We start from the raw sequence: 20,576 nt of genomic DNA on the forward strand, positions 1-20,576 counted from the left end.
CAATCCCTCAATAGAAGACCAAAAACAAATATATAGCATTGAGATTTTCACCAGCAACAACCCAGAGTTCAAGTATGAGGATGAGACAGCCCCCAGGGCCACAGAGAAGTGGAAAAACCTTGAGCATATGATTGGAGAATCAGATTTCCACATCTGCGAGTCCCCTCCCCTACATTCTTTCAGCACCAAGCATGTGGAAAATCTCCCTCAATTCTGTTTTTACACTGGAAAAAGTGAAATTGAGTGGTCAACCAGCTTCCTCACCTTCTTGGGTTCCGTAGCAGGAGTCCTGTCCCTGCCTTAACTCATGGGAAGCATTGTGAGTGCCTGTAGGGAGAAATATCTCTGAGGACAGGCAGCAACAAAGGTCAGAAGGTGAGACTACCATCCCCAACCCTGGAAACTCTGCTCTGTAACTCAGCCAAATGAGACACCGAATCAGAGTGGCTATTCAGCAGCACCACACTGTAGGAGGTACATTCCACAGGTTCCCATGGGCAGGAACCCCTAGCCAGTCTTCCCACACTGCTGACTAGGGGTTCCTGCCTAGGAGCCTGTAGAACATACCTGGGATAATCCCTTTGGTGACTCCCCCATTTGGGACAGGCAGCACTGCAACCGTTTACTAGAGCCAAAGTGAACCTGGGCTTATAGCGCCACCTAGAGCCGAAAAGGAGGCAGCAACCTAGTTGGAAAGATTAAGCAAATATATTCAATGAAAGACAACAAGCTGGACAGAGAAAACTAGAATCAATAACTAATCCTTCAGTGCAAAGACATAGACATATACCCGCAAGTAACAACAGCAAACAGGGAACCACAGTCTCCCCAAAGGACAAAGCAAAAATCCAATGACTGACCCTAACGAGATGGCGACTATTAGCTTCTGACCAATAATTTAAAATAGCAGTTTTAAGGAAACTCAGATATCTCCAAGATAATACAGAAAAGCAGTTCAGAAATTTATCAGAGAAATCTAACAAAGAGATTGAAATAATTTTTAAAAATCAAACAGAAATCTTAGAACTGAGAAATACATTTGCCAAACTGAAGAACTCTTAAGAGGCTCTGAGCAGCAGAGTGAGCCAAGCAGAGGAAAGAATCAATGAGCTCAAAAACCAGCTGTGTGAAAATACACAATCAGAGAAGAAAAAAGAAAGAAGAACAAAATGTAACAAAGACCACCTACAATATGTAAAAAATTACCTCAAAAGACCAAATCTAAGAATTACTGCTGTTGGTGTTCAAGAGAGAGTGGAGCGAGAGCAAGGGGTAGAAAGTTGATTCAAAAGGATAAGAACTGAAAACTTTCCAAAACTTGAGAAAGAGAAATATCCAGCTACAGAAAGGTCAGAGAACACCAAACAGATTTGACCCAAATAAGACTACTCCAAGGCATAGAAAAATCAAACTCTCAAAGGTCAAGGACAAAGAGAGGATCCTAAAAGCAGCAGAGAAAAGAAGCAAATAACACGTAAAGTAGCTCTAATTCATGTGGCAACAGATTACTCTAAGGAAACTAAACAGGCCAGGAGGGAGTGGAATGGCATTTTCAGATTGCTCAAAGAGAGACAAAAAAGCCTGCCATCCAAGAATATTGTATCCAGCAAAATTATCATTCAAATATAAAGGAGAGATAAAATCTTTCCCAGACAAACAAAAGCTGAGAGAATTCACCACCACTAGATCCATCTTGCAAGAAATACTAAAGGCAGTTCTTCAGTCTGAAAGAAAAAACGCTAATGTGCAAAAGAAAACTTTTCAAAGTATAAAACCTACAGGTAAAATTAAGTACCTGGACAAACTCAGAATACTCTCTTACTGTATTGCTGGTATGCAATCCACTCATAACTCTAGTATGAAGCTCAAAAGACATGAGCCAAGGAGTGCAAACAGCCTCTAGAAGCTAGAAAGGCAAGGAAATGGATTTGCTAGAAAGGCAAGGAAATGGAACTTCCAGAAGGGAATGCAGCCCTCTCAACACCTGGACATTAGCCCAGTGAGACCTGCATCAGACTTGTACAGGCCTCAGCAGCTGAATGTATTGTACAGCCTGCAGAACTGTACAATAATAAGTGTGTATTGTTTAAGCTGCTAAGTGTGTGGTAATAGAAAACTAATATATGTTTTTTATATAAAGCTAAATTTGATTTCCTAAATATTGTTAAAGATTTTTACACCTGTGTTCATTGTAGTTTTCTTTTTCTGTAATGTCTTTGTTTCATTTTGGTGTCAGAGTAATGCTGGCCTCATAGAATAAGTTGGGAAGTACAGGATTCCTATCTATTTTTTGAAAGAGTTTGTATAGAACTAGTATTATTCCTTTCTTAAATGTTTGGTAGAATTTGCCAATGAAGGCATTTGGGCCTGAAATTTTCTTGGTGAGAAGGTTTTGTTTTGTTTTGTTTTGAGACAGAGCCTCACTCTGTCGCCCAGGCTGGAGTGCAGTGGCACAGTCTCGGCACTGCAACCTTTGCCTCCCGGGTTCAAGCGATTCTCCTGCCTCAGCCTCCTGAGTAGCTTGGATTATAGGCACCTGCCACCACACCTGGCTAATTTTTGTATTTTTAGTAGAGCCGGGGTTTCTCCATGTTGGCCAGGCTGGTCTCGAACTCCTGGCCTCATGTGATCCACCCACCTCAGCCTCCCAAAGTGCTGGGATTACAGGCGTCAGCCACCGCACCCGGCCTGTGGGGAGGTTTTTAATTACTAATTTCAATGTCTTTAATGGATATAGGGCATGTAGGTTATCTATTTTTTCCTGAATGAACTTAGATTAATCATTTTTGAAGTCTTAGTTGCTAGAAAAAAATATTTAAAACTTGGTGAATTTTCTCATTAAAGCAGCTTTCTTTTAGTGCATTTTTGAATATAGTAAATATAAATATTTTATATTTATAGAATATATTTTAGATCTGAAAAATAATTATTATGAGAGTCCACATATTACAAAAATACAAATATTATATCTGAGTCCTTACTCACCAGGAGATCTGATTATAACTTGATTTCCCATACACGTATGCCACTCCCATGGGCCGTAAACATGACAGTCACTGTGATAAATTTACTCTGTAAATCAATTAATTGACTTTGTGATTATATATATATCATTTATAATGATTCTGCTTCTAAAAAGTGGAACCTCTTTCCATATGCTGTTAGAATTATTTATAAGCTTACAGAGGTTTAGGCCAGACCCCAAACTGTGTTAAATTCACAAGGTAATGAGTGCTAACCTGTGAAGCCTCTTGAAAGAGAGGTCACTACCTATCTCTGGCCATATGTCCCAATCCTGCCATTGTATAGGGCAGTGGTTTTTACTGAGAGTATTTTAGAAATTCACTTGAGTGTTACTGATAGTTAGTGAGTAGGGGGCTCAGGATGCAATGCCCGTAATAACCCCACACAGTGAGGAATTGTCCCAAGTCCTGTACAACTTACAAAATATCCTGCTGGTTAGTCATGAAGATTAAAAGCTTGTTTACAATTTTCTGAGACTAGAACCTAAGTCTAGTCTCTATGTTTTACACATAAACACAAAGTAATTTTTGCGTGGTTTTAATATATAATTAATATTCTGATCTTTATCTTAGCATTTATCCCTGCTTTCTCTTTTTTCTTGTATTTCTACTATAGAATGGCCTTAAGTCCAAATTTATTCCGTCTATAACTGTATGCACTCATCTAACCACTTTGCTATGTCTTTTAGGGTTGAACCTGCGCATTTTCCTATGAAATACATGCTATTTTATTATTAATTGCCTTTTTCTACTCTATATTACACTGAGAGTTATTTTTTTTAATTAGACATATAGTTACGGTATTGTGTATAAATTCCATTTCAGGACAAAGGAGCATCACAAAATATTTGTTATGAAAAGGGTGGGGGTGTTAGATTTGAAAAGCCCGAGAGGCACGTTATAGAAACAAACTTTCTTCTGATTTCAGTACTTTTCCTATCATTATAGTTGCTATTACATAAAAATGTAAAGTCTTGGAATGAGTCCATATTACTGCTTCAAAATAACCAAAACAATAAAAATGGATTTAACTTCTATTTCGCCTACAAAATAGCCTAACACAATTATTGTATCCATCAAGTCTAGGGCATCCAGCCATAGTGCTCACACATATGCATAGTAATCACAAATTTCAGTGCACAAACTTAGATCTGCAAAGAATATAACTTACTTCTTTTTTACCCTGTCACTGAACTCAGTACCTCTGGGGTCCCTATTCTGCTGGGTGGAGGAAACCTAGTTTCAGTCAATTCAGATCATCTCAGTTAATTCATGATCTCATCCTGGCTCCCCTCCAGGGAGCCAGTGCGTTGGAGCTGAAGGAAGTGTGTGGTCCATAGTCATCCTTGCACAAGCCTCTGCAGAAACATTCCTGTTCCTGGCTGGCCTTTTTATATCATCCATCTAGATCATGCTGCGACCTCCTTGCCTGCGGAGACTCTTTGGACCATCTCTGTGCCACATTTGTGCTCTTCTCAACAGCAAATCAAAAACATTCATCAGTGGAGCTGCAACCCCTTCCACACTGTGGTGTGAGAAGCCTCTGAGCCTGCCTTCCATCACCTTGTGCAACCATTGTCATCTGCTGCTGCCACACTATACTGGGCACAAGAACTGCAGGGAGTCTTGCTATCCTCTCATCTGCCCCCCGGCTCCTCCAGGGGATGAGGCATGGTTCTTTCCACTCTTGTATACCTACGTCCATTATTTCTTCTACACTAGATCCAGTCCTGGGAGCAGAGCCCAAGATGTGTGCTTAAGGTCACAGCCATGTCCTTTAGCTTCATTTCCAGTCCTCTCTCTTCCCCTGGCTCTGAGTGATTGCTTAAGCTAAACCTATTAGCTCATCCACCTGCTGACTATCCATTTCCAGAGCCCAGACATGGATCTCCCTGCCTGCTTCCTGGGTTGAGGGTCACAGGGTGACAGAATTACTAGGAATGAGAAAAGCTGTTACTTAATATTTGGAAACATCATTCCAGTGGAGACATCATTCCAGTGGAGATGCAGGGCACATGAGGCATACTGCTTAGCCTGTAATCATTTTCTCTCTTTTCAGTCTATATGCCTAACTTTATGCCAGGATAGTGAAAGTTTTCACATGCTTATCGTTGTGACCTTTGCAAGGTATCAGGTGAAGAAGGCAGGCACATTGTATTGCTGTAGATAAATAGGATTAGTGACAGGAATATGGGATATAAACCTTTTTGCTAGGTCTAAACCATCCTTAACTATGCCATGAGTCTCTCACTATCTTAATGATGTAGGGTCATCATTTTAATGTTTTTATTGTGGTATGCATCTTTCAGTGGTGTCTTCAATATACGTCAGTGTGGATCATTTAATGTTGGAAAAACAGGTAAAGACACTTTAGTTTGTGGTCTACTTTTACAATTTATATTTTTCTTCTCCTTTCCTCCTTCTACAAAGATTATGTCCAGCAGTATGCATCTTCCTGACTTGCAGATTCTAGCCTGCTATAAAATTAGGACACCAGACACCACACATATTGCTAGAATTGCATCTGAGACTGAATAGGTCCTGAGTTAGTCTCTAATTGCATGGACTTCGTGGTGCCTGTTGTGGTAACTCAGGGGCATTTGTTTTGATTTGTTTGTTTGGTTGGTTGGTTGGTTGGTTGGTTTGGTTTTTTGTCTTGGCCCTTGGCTGTTCATCCCTTTGTCTCCTGCTGCAAGGCCTCCTGTTAGCCATTTGCCTCTCATTAGGCGTGGAGCCCCAGGCTGCCTTCCATGTTCTTTCCTCCTGAGTGGCTTCCTCACCTGCTTGGGATGTCCAGTGTCAATCACCTGGATTCTGCCCTCACTCCCACTGTGCATGCCCTGGTCAGAGGTGGGGCTGCTGCCCAGGACTCTGGGGGCTCACAGAGTTTATTTTACTTTGGCCTTGGAGCAAGTGTTATCTGCAGATCCGAAGAGGTTCTTGTTATTATTGATTAAGTATGCATTCAATATTTGAAATGCTTTAAACAAACTGCTTCGTGTTTGGATATATTGAGTTATTTTTGTTTCTGCCATTAGATGTTTTACTCTCCGGTTATTCTTCAGGGAGGATTGTGCTCATCAGTGTTCTCGTGACTTTTGTTTGCCTCTCTCTGCATTAAACACCCAAACATCAGTGAGATCCTTTAGAATCTGGCAAAACTTCAGAGAACTCTGGGGAAATGAAACTGCCTGTCCACTCAGTTTCATTGATTTTTCTGAGTAACCTTAAAGGCATATCTTGCTACTTAAGAAGTAGAGATTCAGTAAAATGTTGTTTCTGCTCCAAGGATAAAAATTGAGAACATTTAACTTGTATTATATACTTGGAATCATAAAGACAAATTGAAATAGTTGATGTCTGCCCAGATAGAATGTGCTAGCTTTCTCTGGCTTAACCATCTCTGAAAACACATTGACCTAAATTTCCATCTTTCTCACCACACAAGTTGTTAGTACACCTGTTCTTTTGAAACCACAGTTCTGTTTGTTCCTGTGTGTTGATGGTATTTTCACTTTTCTCCTGCTGCCCTTGAACTTGCCAGACTCTCCAGCACTTGTGTGGTACTTTTCTCATTCATTACTTCTCTAGTGGCATTACTGAAGGATAAACAGCTGTCTAGTCAAAATTATCTGGCCACGTTCAGTGGGTTTTAGGTCTGAAAGGGGAGCCAAATAATGTGTGAGTAAACTGTAACACTCCCTAAGAGTGCCAAAAAAATTAGTTTGCCTGGAAATCCATTAGTAAAAAATATCAAACATTCCTAAAAATTAAACAACAGGAAAAACAAACAGGGTTTTAGTTGTTAAAAAAGGACAGACCAAATATTTGGTACTTTTACTCACTTAATACATCAAACATGGGTCTTCTGTGCTACTTGTCAGGGGGATTCTGAATATGAAGATTAAACCTTGCATTACCCATACCTCCTAAGTGAGAGCACCTCAACATTTTGTGCTTACCTTACAACTTTCATCTAAAGATCTCCAAGACCTGTGACTACTTATGTTTTAAATTACAGGAAAAAGTTAAGTTGTTGCTTGCCAATATGTAATAAATTAGGACACTGTTTTCCAGTTTCCAGTTCCATTTTAATTTGTAGAGAACAAACGTTTTCAATCTTTCAACAGATTTTGGAGTCTTTTCATCCTTAATAAATGTTAAAGGAGAGATAAAACCCCATTGATATCTCAGCATTATAAGAAATGGCATTAGCCTCATTAAAGTGAGGAAATATTTTACTACAAACTTTTATAACATTTTTCTTTTTAATCCTCATTCATCCCTGATTTTGCCCTTTCCCGCATCCATCTTTTTTTAATCTCCAAATCTTTTGGTGGCTACATCCGTGTATTAGTCCATTTTCACACTGCTGATAAAGACATACCCAAGACTGGGTAATTTATAAAGAAAAAGGTTTAATGGACTCACAGTTCCACGTGGCTTGGGAGACCTCACAATCACGGTGGAAGGTGAGGGAAGAACAAAGGCACATCTTACATGGCAGCAGGCAAAAGCAAAATGAGAGCCAGGTGAAAGGGGAAACCCCTTTTAAAATCATCAGATCTTGTGAGGCTTATTCACTACCACGAGAACAGTATGGGGGAATCTGCCCCTGTGATTCAATTACCTCCCACTGGGTCTCCCCTACAACACATGGGAATTATGGGAGCTACAATTCAAGATGAGATTTGGGTAGGGACACAGCCAAACCGTATCATTCGGTTATTTGGTGCCTGGCTGCCAGTCGCACTCCACCAGAACCCTCCTCTTGCTAGCCCAGCTGGACATTCTCCTTGCTGGTGCTCTTAGTCAGGATGTAAAGTCTGGTTAGTGTCTGAGCTGGCGATCTGAGCACTTATCTGCCCTGAATGCTGCAAACCATTTTAAACCCCTACGAATAATCAAATGTGTATTTGAACAAATCTTCAGTTTCTGGTGTTTAATTTGAATCCCAGGCTATTGTTATAGTGTTTTTTCTATGATAATTGATGTCCTTTATTTAAACTCATGGGAACAGAAAGGGGTTATCCTGGCTCTCCCCTGATAGTAACAACACCCCTCACAATTCACTGTGTTGTTGCACTTCTCAAGAAATTACCTATAGAATAGAGAATGCAGGCTGGGCGTGGTGGCTTCTGCCTGTAATCCCAGCACTATGGGAAGCCCAGGTGGATGAATCATCTGAGGTCTGGAGTTCAAGACCAGCCTGGCTGACAAGGCGAAACCCTGTCTTCACTAAAAATGCAAAAATTAGCTGGGCATGGTGGTGGGCGCCTGTAGTCCCAGCTACTCAGGAGGCTGAGGCGTGAGAATAGCTTGAACCCTGGAGGCGGAGGTTGCAGTGAGCCAAGACTGCGCCACTGTACTCCAGCCTGGGTGACAGAGTGAGACACTGTCTCAAAAAAAAAAAAAAAAAAAAGAATACAGAATGCAATCTAGGAGGATTCTATGCTTAGAATACTTTGGTCTTATGAAAACGTGATGTTTTGGAGTGTGGCTATGATAATTAAATCTAATATATGTTTAGTAAATATACAGATAGGAGCCTATTCTGTTCTGTGTACTTTGCTGGTGCTGATGACTAGCATACATAAAAATAGCTAATACTATTTAGCACTGCTTCTATGCCAGGCACAATATTAAGGTAGGTATTTTGTTATCCTCATTTCTCAAATGAGGAAACTTAGGCTCAGAGATTGAGTACTTGCCCAAACTCACAGTGCTTAGCTCCTCTCAGTTCCCTGCATTTCAGTGAAATTAGACATGGGGCAGTAGGGGTGATAGGGGAAAGTGATGATGGTCATAAAGGGGAAAGTGATGATGGTCATAAAACACCTAGACCTATACCTTTTTGTTTATATCTAGTCATTATTTAGCTCAAGTTTTCCTTAACTTCTGGCAGCAGAGTATACCTAATAGTATAACTAGTCTTTAATTAAGAAGCAGCCTTGACACAGACACCCTAGTCTCCAATGTGTGATTGCATAAGGCCTCCTGCTCCCTGTGCCTGGGCTCTCATCTCTCTGATGGTCGCTTGGCTGGCTCTGTCCTGTCCTTATGGTTTCAGCTCCTCCACAAAGCCCAGTCATTGCCTACCATGAATGGAGAGATCTTATCTCTTTTTCTCACTCACTCCGTGAGCGACAGGACCTTGTCCATCCTGTTTGCTGCCCTTTTTCCAGATCTGGAGTGGTCCCTGGAACATGGCAGCACTCAAGAAAGATGTGTTAAAGGAATAAGTGAGTTCTTTCTTCCAGGCCAGGACTGATGCTTCTTGAAATGCTCCCAATCAACCCTCTTAGACTCCAACATAACTGACCAGGGACCAGATTAGACAAACAATTCTGATATTTGAGGGTTTGATTTACTTAAATCCTCACTGGGGTCCAAGAGCACCCCTTGCCAGCTCCTATAGTTTAAGCAGCAGTATGTAGAATGGCCAATGAAAAGTCAAGGTCACAGAGTAGCTGGACAAAGGCTTAGAAAAAACAATGCAGTGACCTAAGTTAATGTTTAGTGCCTTTAACCTCTATTTTCGGTGAGTGGCCTTTTCCCTAATTATTTGTTCCTCCAAATCATTGAGCCCTTCTGTGTGGTAGGTCCTGTGCTAGGTCTTGGAAATAAAAACATTAAGAAACTTTTTGCTCTTGAGAAGCAGAGTTCATGGGGAAGACGAAGCCATGAACAACTGATTAACAATAGACAGAGCTAATTATAGTAGAAAATGTGCACATAGAATGTAGCAGAAATACAGAGCAGAGATGAAGACCATCTAGGGCACTAAGTGGCAGGTTCACAGAAGATATGATCTTTAACCCGTGGCATTTTAGGCAAGGGAGCCAACATGTGCAAAGGCAAAATTAGCATGAAAGGGCATGACATATTCTAACAACAGGGAGAAGTTAGTTCTATGTGACTGAAGCTCAGGGCACTTTTTATGGGGGAGGACAGGAGTTGATACCCAAAAAAGAGGTTGGGGGCAGATGTCAAGGATTCTATATGTGGGCCTGAAGTTGGAACTTTTTCCCTGATTGGAAAGCAATCAGGTCTTTAAACATGCATGTGGCCTGATTGATTTTGTGTTTTACAAACACCTCTGGTGGGAACTTGAAGCGGTATATAAATTAGCCCAGGAGCCCAGATAGAGGAGTGCCTGACCTAAGGCAATGGGCTGGAGAAGGGGGGATGATTGGAAAGCCGTTTTAAAGGTAGACTTGGCGAGAGGGAGGAGCCAAGATGGCCGAATAGGAACAGCTCCGGTCTACAGCTCCCAGCGTGAGCGACGCAGAAGACGGGTGATTTCTGCATTTCCATCTGAGGTACGGGGTTCATCTCACTAGGGAGTGCCAGACAGTGGGCGCAGGCCAGTGGGTGCGCGCACCGTGCACGAGCCGAAGCAGGGCGAGGCATTGCCTCACCTGGGAAGCGCAAGGGGTCAGGGAGTTCCCTTTCCGAGTCAAAGAAAGGGGTGACGGACGCACCTGGAAAATCGGGTCACTCCCACCCGAATATTGCGCTTTTCAGACCGGCTTAAAAAACGGCGCACCACGAGACTATATCCCACACCTGGCTCGAAGGGTCCTACGCCCACGGAATCTCGCTGATTGCTAGCACAGCAGTCTGAGATCAAACTGCAAGGCGGCAGCGAGGCTGGGGGAGGGGCGCCCGCCATTGCCCAGGCTTGCTTAGGTAAACAAAGCAGCTGGGAAGCTCGAACTGGGTGGAGCCCACCACAGCTCAAGGAGGCCTGCCTGCCTCTGTAGGCTCCACCTCTGGGGGCAGGGCACAGACAAACAAAAAGACAGCAGTAACCTCTGCAGACTTAAATGTCCCTGTCTGACAGCTTTGAGGAGAGCAGTGGTTCTCCCAGCACGCAGCTGGAGATCTGAGAACGGGCAGACTGCCTCCTCAAGTGGGTCCCTGACCCCTGACCCCCGAGCAGCCTAACTGGGAGGCACCCCCCAGCAGGGGCACACTGACACCTCACACGGCAGGGTATTCCAACAGACCTGCAGCTGAGGGTCCTGTCTGTTAGAAGGAAAACTAACAAACAGAAAGGACATTCACACCGAAAACCCATCTGTACGTCACCATCATCAAAGACCAAAAGTAGATAAAACCACAAAGATGGGGAAAAAACAGAGCAGAAAAACTGGAAACTCTAAAACACAGAGCACCTCTCCTCCTCCAAAGGAACGCAGTTCCTCACCAGCAACGGAACAAAGCTGGATGGAGAATGATTTTGACGAGCTGAGAGAAGAAGGCTTCAGACGATCAAATTACTCTGAGCTACGGGAGGACATTCAAACCAAAGGCAAAGAAGTTGAAAACTTTGAAAAAAATTTAGAAGAATGTATAACTAGAATAACCAATACAGAGAAGTGCTTAAAGGAGCTGATGGAGCTGAAAACCAAGGCTCGAGAACTACGTGAAGAATGCAGAAGCCTCAGGAGCCGATGCGATCAACTGGAAGAAAGGGTATCAGCAATGGAAGATGAAATGAATGAAATGAAGCGAGAAGGGAAGTTTAGAGAAAAAAGAATAAAAAGAAATGAGCAAAGCCTCCAAGAAATATGGGACTATGTGAAAAGACCAAATCTACGTCTGATTGGTGTACCTGAAAGTGATGGGGAGAATGGAACCAAGTTGGAAAACACTCTGCAGGATATTATCCAGGAGAACTTCCCCAATCTAGCAAGGCAGGCCAACATTCAGATTCAGGAAATACAGAGAATGCCACAAAGATACTCCTCGAGAAGAGCAACTCCAAGACACATAATTGTCAGATTCACCAAAGTTGAAACGAAGGAAAAAATGTTAAGGGCAGCCAGAGAGAAAGGTCGGGTTACCCTCAAAGGGAAGCCCATCAGACTAACAGCGGATTTCTCGGTAGAAACCCTACAAGCCAGAAGAGAGTGGGGGCCAATATTCAACATTCTTAAAGAAAAGAATTTTCAACCCAGACTTTCATATCCAGCCAAACTAAGCTTCATAAGTGAAGGAGGAATAAAATACTTTACAGACAAGCAAATGCTGAGAGATTTTGTCACCACCAGGCCTGCCCTAAAAGAGCTCCTGAAGGAAGCGCTAAACATGGAAAGGAACAACCGGTACCAGCCGCTGCAAAATCATGCCAAAATGTAAAGACCATCGAGACTAGGAAGAAACTGCATCAACTAATGAGCAAAATCACCAGCTAACATCATAATGACAGGATCAAATTCACACATAACAATATTAACTTTAAATGTAAATGGACTAAATGCTCCAATTAAAAGACACAGACTGGCAAATTGGATAAAGAGTCAAGACCCATCAGTGTGCTGTATTCAGGAAACCCATCTCACGTGCAGAGACACACATAGGCTCAAAATAAAAGGATGGAGGAAGATCTACCAAGCAAATGGAAAACAAAAAAAGGCAGGGGTTGCAATCCTAGTCTCGGATAAAACAGACTTTAAACCAACAAAGATCAAAAGAGACAAAGAAGGCCATTACATAATGGTAAAGGGATCAATTCAACAAGAGGAGCTAACTATCCTAAATATATATGCACCCAATACAGGAGCACCCAGATTCATAAAGCAAGTCCTGAGTGACCTACAAAGAGACTTAGACTCCCCCACATTAATAATGGGAGACTTTAACACCCCACTGTCAACATTAGACAGATCAACGAGACAGAAAGTCAACAAGGATACCCAGGAATTGAACTCAGCTCTGCACCAAGCAGACCTAATAGACATCTACAGAACTCTCCACCCCAAATCAACAGAATATACATTTTTTTCAGCACCACACCACACCTATTCCAAAATTGACCACATAGTTGGAAGTAAAGCTCTTCTCAGCAAATGTAAAAGAACAGAAATTATAACAAACTATCTCTCAGACCACAGTGCAATCAAACTAGAACTCAGGATTAAGAATCTCATTCAAAGCCGCTCAACTACACGGAAACGGAACAACCTGCTCCTGAATGACTACTGGGTACATAACGAAATGAAGGCAGAAATAAAGAGGTTCTTTGAAACCAACGAGAACAAAGACACAACATACCAGAATCTCTGGGATGCATTCAAAGCAGTGTGTAGAGGGAAATTTATAGCACTAAATGCCCACAAGAGAAAGCAGGAAAGATCCAAAATTGACACCCTAACATCACAATTAAAAGAACTAGAAAAGCAAGAGCAAACACATTCAAAAGCTAGCAGAAGGCAAGAAAATAACTAAAATCAGAGCAGAACTGAAGGAAATAGAGACACAAAAAATCCTTCAAAAAATCAATGAATCCAGGAGCTGGTTTTTTGAAAGGATCAACAAAATTGATAGACCGCTAGCAAGACTAATGAAAAAAAGAGAGAAGAATCAAATAGACACAATAAAAAATGATAAAGGGGATATCACCACCGATCCCACAGAAATACAAACTACCATCAGAGAATACTACAAACACCTCTACGCAAATAAACTAGAAAATCTAGAAGAAGTGGATACATTCCTCGACACATATACTCTCCCAAGACTAAACCAGGAAGAAGTTGAATCTCTGAATAGACCAATAACAGGAGCTGAAATTGTGGCAATAATCAATAGTTTACCAACCAAAAAGAGTCCAGGACCAGATGGATTCACAGCCGAATTCTACCAGAGGTATAAGGAGGAACTGGTACCATTCCTTCTGAAACTATTCCAATCAATAGAAAAAGAGGGAATCCTCCCTAACTCATTTTATGAGGCCAGCATCATTCTGATACCAAAGCCGGGCAGAGACACAACCAAAAAAGAGAATTTTAGACCAATATCCTGGATGAACATTGATGCCAAAATCCTCAATAAAATACTGGCAAACCAAATCCAGCAGCACATCAAAAAGCTTATCCACCATGATCAAGTGGGCTTCATCCCTGGGATGCAAGGCTGGTTCAATATACGCAAATCAATAAATGTAATCCAGCATATAAACAGAGCCAAAGACAAAAACCACATGATTATCTCAATAGATGCAGAAAAGGCCTTTGACAAAATTCAACAACCCTTCATGCTAAAAACTCTCAATAAATTAGGCATCGATGGGACATATTTCAAAATAATAAGAGCTATCTATGACAAACCCACAGCCAATATCTTACTGAATGGGCAAAAACTGGAAGCATTCCCTTTGAAAACTGGCACAAGACAGGGATGCCCTCTCTCACCGCTCCTATTCAACATAGTGTTGGAAGTTCTGGCCAGGGCAATCAGGCAGGAGAAGGAAATAAAGGGTATTCAATTAGGAAAAGAGGAAGTCAAATTGTCCCTGTTTGCAGACGACATGATTGTTTATCTAGAAAACCCCATCGTCTCAGCCCAAAATCTCCTTAAGCTGATAAGCAACTTCAGCAAAGTCTCAGGATACAAAATCAATGTACAAAAATCACAAGCATTCTTATACACCAACAACAGACAAACAGAGAGCCAAATCATGAGTGAACTCCCATTCACAATTGCTTCAAAGAGAATAAAATACCTAGGAATCCAACTTACAAGGGATGGGAAGGACCTCTTCAAGGAGAACTACAAACCACTGCTCAAGGAAATAAAAGAGGATACAAACAAATGGAAGAACATTCCATGCTCATGGGTAGGAAGAATCAATATCGTGAAAATGGCCATACTGCCCAAGGTCATTTACAGATTCAATGCCATCCCCATCAAGCTACCAATGACTTTCTTCACAGAGTTGGAAAAAACTACTTTAAAGTTCATATGGAACCAAAAAAGAGCCCGCATCACCAAGTCAATCCTAAGCCAAAAGAACAAAGCTGGAGGCATCACACTACCTGACTTCAAACTATACTACAAGGCTACAGTAACCAAAACAGCATGGTACTGGTACCAAAACAGAGATATAGACCAGTGGAACAGAACAGAGCCCTCAGAAATAACGCCGCATACCTACAACTATCTGATCTTTGACAAGCCTGAGAAAAACAAGCAATGGGGAAAGGATTCCCTATTTAATAAATGGTGCTGGGAAAACTGGCTAGCCATATGTAGAAAGCTGAAACTGGATCCCTTCCTTACACCTTATACAAAAATCAATTCAAGATAGATTAAAGATTTAAACGTTAGACCTAAAACCATAAAAACCCTAGAAGAAAACCTAGGCATTACCATTCAGGACATAGGCATGGGCAAGGACTTCATGTCCAAAACACCAAAAGCAATGGCAACAAAAGACAAAATTGACAAATGGGATCTAATTAAACTAAAGCACAGCAAAAGAAACTTCCATCAGAGTCAACAGGCAACCTACAACATGGGAGAAAATTTTCGCAACCTACTCATCTGACAAAGGGCTAATATCCAGAATCTACAATGAACTCAAACAAATTTACAAGAAAAAAACAAACAACCCCATCAAAAAGTGGGCGAAGGACATGAACAGACACTTCTCAAAAGAAGACATTTATGCAGCCAAAAAACACATGAAAAAATGCTCATCATCACTGGCCATCAGAGAAATGCAAATCAAAACCACTATGAGATATCATCTCACACCAGTTAGAATGGCAATCATTAAAAAGTCAGGAAACAACAGGTGCTGGAGAGGATGTGGAGAAATAGGAACACTTTTACACTGTTGGTGGGACTGTAAACTAGTTCAACCATTGTGGAAGTCAGTGTGGCGATTCCTCAGGGATCTAGAACTAGAAATACCATTTGACCCAGCCATCCCATTACTGGGTATATACCCAAAGGACTATAAATCATGCTGCTATAAAGACACATGCACACGTATGTTTATTGCGGCATTATTCACAATAGCAAAGACTTGGAACCAACCCAAATGTCCAACAATGATAGACTGGATTAAGAAAATGTGGCACATATACACCATGGAATACTATGCAGCCATAAAAAATGATGAGTTCATGTCCTTTGTAGGGACATGGATGAAATTGGAAACCATCATTCTCAGTAAACTATCGCAAGAACAAAAAACCAAACACCGCATATTCTCACTCATAGGTGGGAATTGAACAATGAGATCACATGGACACAGGAAGGGGAATATCACACTCTGGGGACTGTTGTGGGGTGGGGGGAGGGGGGAGGGATAGCATTGGGAGATATACCTAATGCTAGACGACGAGTTAGTGGGTGCAGCGCACCAGCATGGCACATGTATACATATGTAACTAACCTGCACAATGTGCACATGTACCCTAAAACTTAAAGTATAATAAAAAAATAAAATAAAATAAAATAAAATAAAAAATAAAGGTAGACTTGGCAGAATCAAATGCACATTCTGTCAGAAATGATTCAATGTAGTGCAACAGGGAAAGAGTAGCCAAGCGTGGTGGCACACACTTGTAGTTCCAGCTACTTGGGAGGCTGAAGTGGGAGGATTGATTGAGCCCAGGAGATCGAGGCTGCAGTGAGCTGTGATCCTGCCACTGCACTCCATCCTGGTTGGCAGAGTGAGACTTTGTCTCAAAAAAAAAAGAGAAGATTTGAGAATATCAGAATGTAATTTGAATATCTAGGTAGATAATGTCTCCAAAATCTTTTAGCAGGAGAAGACTGAATTTACCGAATCCTTTAGATGTGTACTAAGACATATATTAGCACTCCAGTTTGCATCTCAGTAATTTAAAAAAAAATCCAAAGAATCAGCCGTCAACAAGCAGATACTTTTCTGGGACAAAGAGGCTTCTCCATTTTTGAAATGATGTTGCCTACTCATCTGTTAGTCACCCTTGCATCAGGGCCATGTTCAGAGAGATGTCCAGGCTTGGTATGAGGCTGCTAGAGCCTTCCTTGCTTTTCCTTTTGTGATCTTTGAGTCAGGGTGGGAAGGATGACTAGGGTAAGCCCCAGCTGAAGCATGCACAGGAATGGTGGGGTAGAGATGATGTTTCAGGGCAGCCCTCCACGGCCAAGCCACACATTAAATTGTTTGGGGAGTAGTTCTAAAAATTAATGCTATTGTCATGGTTTCATTTTGATTTTTATCAGCTGGATATGGATGAGGCTTCATTGTCATATACTTAATGTTTTTGCTTAGATCTTTGGCAAACCAATATTTTTCCATGACTTTTTGGCAGTTATTTTTGTTCAATAGTGAATAATAAAGTGAGATTTACGGTCTGTATATGATGATGTTTGTCTTATTTTGACATTTCTTTTCTAGACAGTAAAGGCCTTATAATTAGATTTTCCCTGTGCCAAAACATTGCTGCAAAACCATCTCCCTGAAAAAACGTTTCTTTGCTTCCTTTAGGAGCTGGCGTCATCTTATTTTGATTTGGAAGTTTTTTCATATGTCAGTCAGGAAATGAAACAAAAATTTCTCTTGAATATGAATTCTTAACAAGAAAGAAATTAACTTTTGCCGAAAAATAAAACTAGAAGGGAAAATGAGAAGAAACGTCTTTGAAATGCTGATGGTTCCATTGTCTTTTTAAATTCTAATTTATGTCAAACTTCAGTGAGCAATATAGGAAATTCCCTTTTCCACCTTGTTGCAAAAGAGCTTATTTTATTCTTGTTGCTCCTCCTACCAGTTTTATGTTGAATTCTTTGAAATACCCAAGAGACTGAACTAGAACTTATGGACCGCACCCTATTTCTCATATAGTTAACCAACTAATGGCCTAACTCAGTGGATTCTGCCCCATTGCTGATAAGTGGCAACCATTGGCCAGGTGCCATCTGTGGGGGTACAAGGACAGGCGAAACTGAACTGCCCTTCTCCTGAGGCCACATCTGCAGTTGGCGCTATGCCAGGAGAGCCTTGGAGAAGTTGCACATGTGTCCATTGACAGTGCTTTCTCTTTGGAGTGCTCTTAAAAAGAATAACTGTTGATAGAATCGCTTATTGCTAATGGCAAAACATCACAGAGAACTAATTGCAAAAACAATCACACTTACTACATCCGTGGCCTCCCCTAATGATATGTGGAAACACCTTCCCTTTCCTACAGTAGGAAAAGTGGCCAAATTCTCTGTACAACCCGGAGAATTTTCCTATCTGAGTCATAACTGAAGAGCTGCTCCTAGAATCAGATTCCAGATCCAGCCACCCTTGTCCCCATCATCTCCACTCTTATTTCCACCACCATCTTCATCCAATACTTTCCGTTGAGCACTAACAAATATGTGCAACTGAAGGACACTACATAATATCTCAGAGAAGTGTATCTATTTAAAACAGAGACAACAGGCTTCTTCTAAAGTATTGAGCCAGCATCACTTACAGCAATCCAGACAACAGAGTGAAATAATCGTTCTGTCTCAGCCTTTCTTGATATCACGGGAAGAGTGTAGGTATTTCTTTCCAGTGTATTTTTGTATCACATGAATAGCACCTTCTTCTAAGTTTCGATACATTGGTTATGAGTGATTGCTACTCTGTGCAGTATCATGAACATGGAGGAATTTCTTCTTTCTACTGATGGTGGCCTTTAGTTGTTTTGAATATACGGGTCTGCTCAGCTTCAATATGAAATGGAATGTGTATGTCAACAACTGGCCTGAGTGAATGTTTGGGCCTTGAGTTTTTGTCAAGAAGTGATGTGGGGAGGTTTGAAGAAAGATTCTTGTAAGGCTGTGATGTCAAATGATGAGACTGTCTGTCACCGACCCATGTGTTGAAGAATTGTTTCCTCACCTGATCTAACTCAAGACTCTTCTCTACTCCCTTTGGAGAAGCACAGAAAAGAACTGAGAATTGGTGTGTTAGGGGCAACACCAAAAGTTTCCTTGGCAGTAGAGCCTTGAATTTCTTCCCCAACAGCAGCTAAGCCTTCTCTAAAAGGAATTACCATTACCTTGAAATAACTTCCTATGTACACTCATAGGAAGAGTGTACACTTTGCTGAGGTTGACCGTACTTGTGGTTTTCGTCAGGAAGTGAAAGTTTATGTGGCCTACATGTGTGAGCCCACTCTATACTAGGGATAGCAGGAGTGTGGTGCTCTAGGGGCAGAGGCCTGGGGTGTCACACAGACCTTGTTGGAATCCTAGCATTGCCATCTATTCACTATTTGGCTTTTTCAAACCTCCTTTTAAAAAAAAGTGACAAAATGGTTATAATACTAAACTATTTGGGTTGTTGTAAATTTTAAGAACAACAGCAGTTACTACCATATATTGAGCACTTAGGTTGTGTCAGGTACCCTGCCAAGAAAAGATCATAAGCAATGTCACTTCATTTCCATCATAATACATGAAGTAGTGCTATGGTTTGGATGTGGTTTGTTCCCACCAAAGCTCATGTGGAAGTCTAATTGCCACTGCATCTTGGGAGGTGGGGCCCAGTAGGAAGTGTTTGGGTCATGGGGGTGGGTTCCTCATGAATAGATCAATGCTGTCTCCCAGGATTGAGTTCTCAATCTCAAGGGAATGGATTAGTCGCCATGAGAGTGGGTTGTTATAAAGTGAGGCTCTTCCTCCTCTTTGGTCCCTCTTTACCTGCACCTGCCTCTCCTTCCACTTCTCTGCCATGTTATGATGCAGCACAAAAGCCCTCACCAGCAACTGATGCCGGTGCCTAGCGCTTGGACTTATCAGTCATCAGAATTGTGAGCCAAATAAACCTGTTTTCTTTATAAATTACCTAGTCTCAGTATTCTGTTATAGCAACACAAAATGGACTAAATCAATTAGTGATTGTTATTTCCACATGAAGATGAGGAAACTGAGGTGATATGTCACCCCTGGCCACACAGCTAGTGAGTGTCTGGCCTCAGGCTTCTATTCCAGGTCTGCCAACCCCAGATTCTGTGAGAGATAATGCAAAATCAGAGTCACTCCTAGTGCGGTCAGTGCTTAACAAGTGTTCATTCTCTTTCCTCCCAGATGCATCTTGTAGCTTTGATCTCTGATTTCTTAATAAATTTTTATATGTAACATTCTATACAGCAGGAGGTCTGTCATACTGCCCTCATGTGGCTCATTTGGGTAACAGTGGGGTTTTTTTTTAAAGTTTAATGCAAAATATGTGTTATTTAAAATGTGTCTCTAAAGTCACCTAAATCTGTGGATACTTTGGGAGTTTGTATGATTCTATAACCTCAGTATGTAAAAAATGGCACTTTTTCTTTTCTACTGTCCGCTTTAATGTCTAACTCTGAGCCCTCACTTGGCTGGGAAGATACTTAACTTCAGTTACTCTAGTAACTTCTACCCTGTCTTTGCCAAGATCTCCCATTCCTTCTGTTGTCTTGGAAGAGAAACCTTCTCTTCCCTGGTATTGTACATAATGAAACTTTATTTCACCATCCTGTCAAGAGGGGAAGAATTTTTTTCACAATTATTTTTTTCCATCTAATGCTCTGTTTACAGAGACATTTATCAACCACTGGAGAAATACTCAGCTTTCACACTTAAGAAAGAGATATTATTGCCAGAGAATAGAGTGTTAATTCATTTTCCAGTTTAAATTGTAGAATTTTTTTTCCAAGAGGAAAAGAAAAAGGTCAGTTTTTGTCTCCACCTATAAGGAGCATTAAGTCACTAAGTGAAACTCACTTAGTTTTCTCTTCATGCATGGAGAGG

At 41.3% G+C, this 20,576-nt stretch overlaps 1 protein-coding gene across 1 annotated transcript in view; it reads left to right on the forward strand.

Annotated features, from left to right (window-relative positions):
* ARSB (arylsulfatase B) overlaps window positions 1–20,576 on the forward strand; it is a 206,659-nt gene that overhangs the window by 84,249 nt on the left and 101,834 nt on the right. The window lies entirely within an intron of this gene.

The sequence above is a fragment of the Gorilla gorilla genome, chromosome 19 (genome assembly GCF_029281585.2).
Source record: "Gorilla gorilla gorilla isolate KB3781 chromosome 19, NHGRI_mGorGor1-v2.1_pri, whole genome shotgun sequence".
Classification (NCBI taxonomy): Eukaryota; Metazoa; Chordata; class Mammalia; order Primates; family Hominidae; genus Gorilla; species Gorilla gorilla.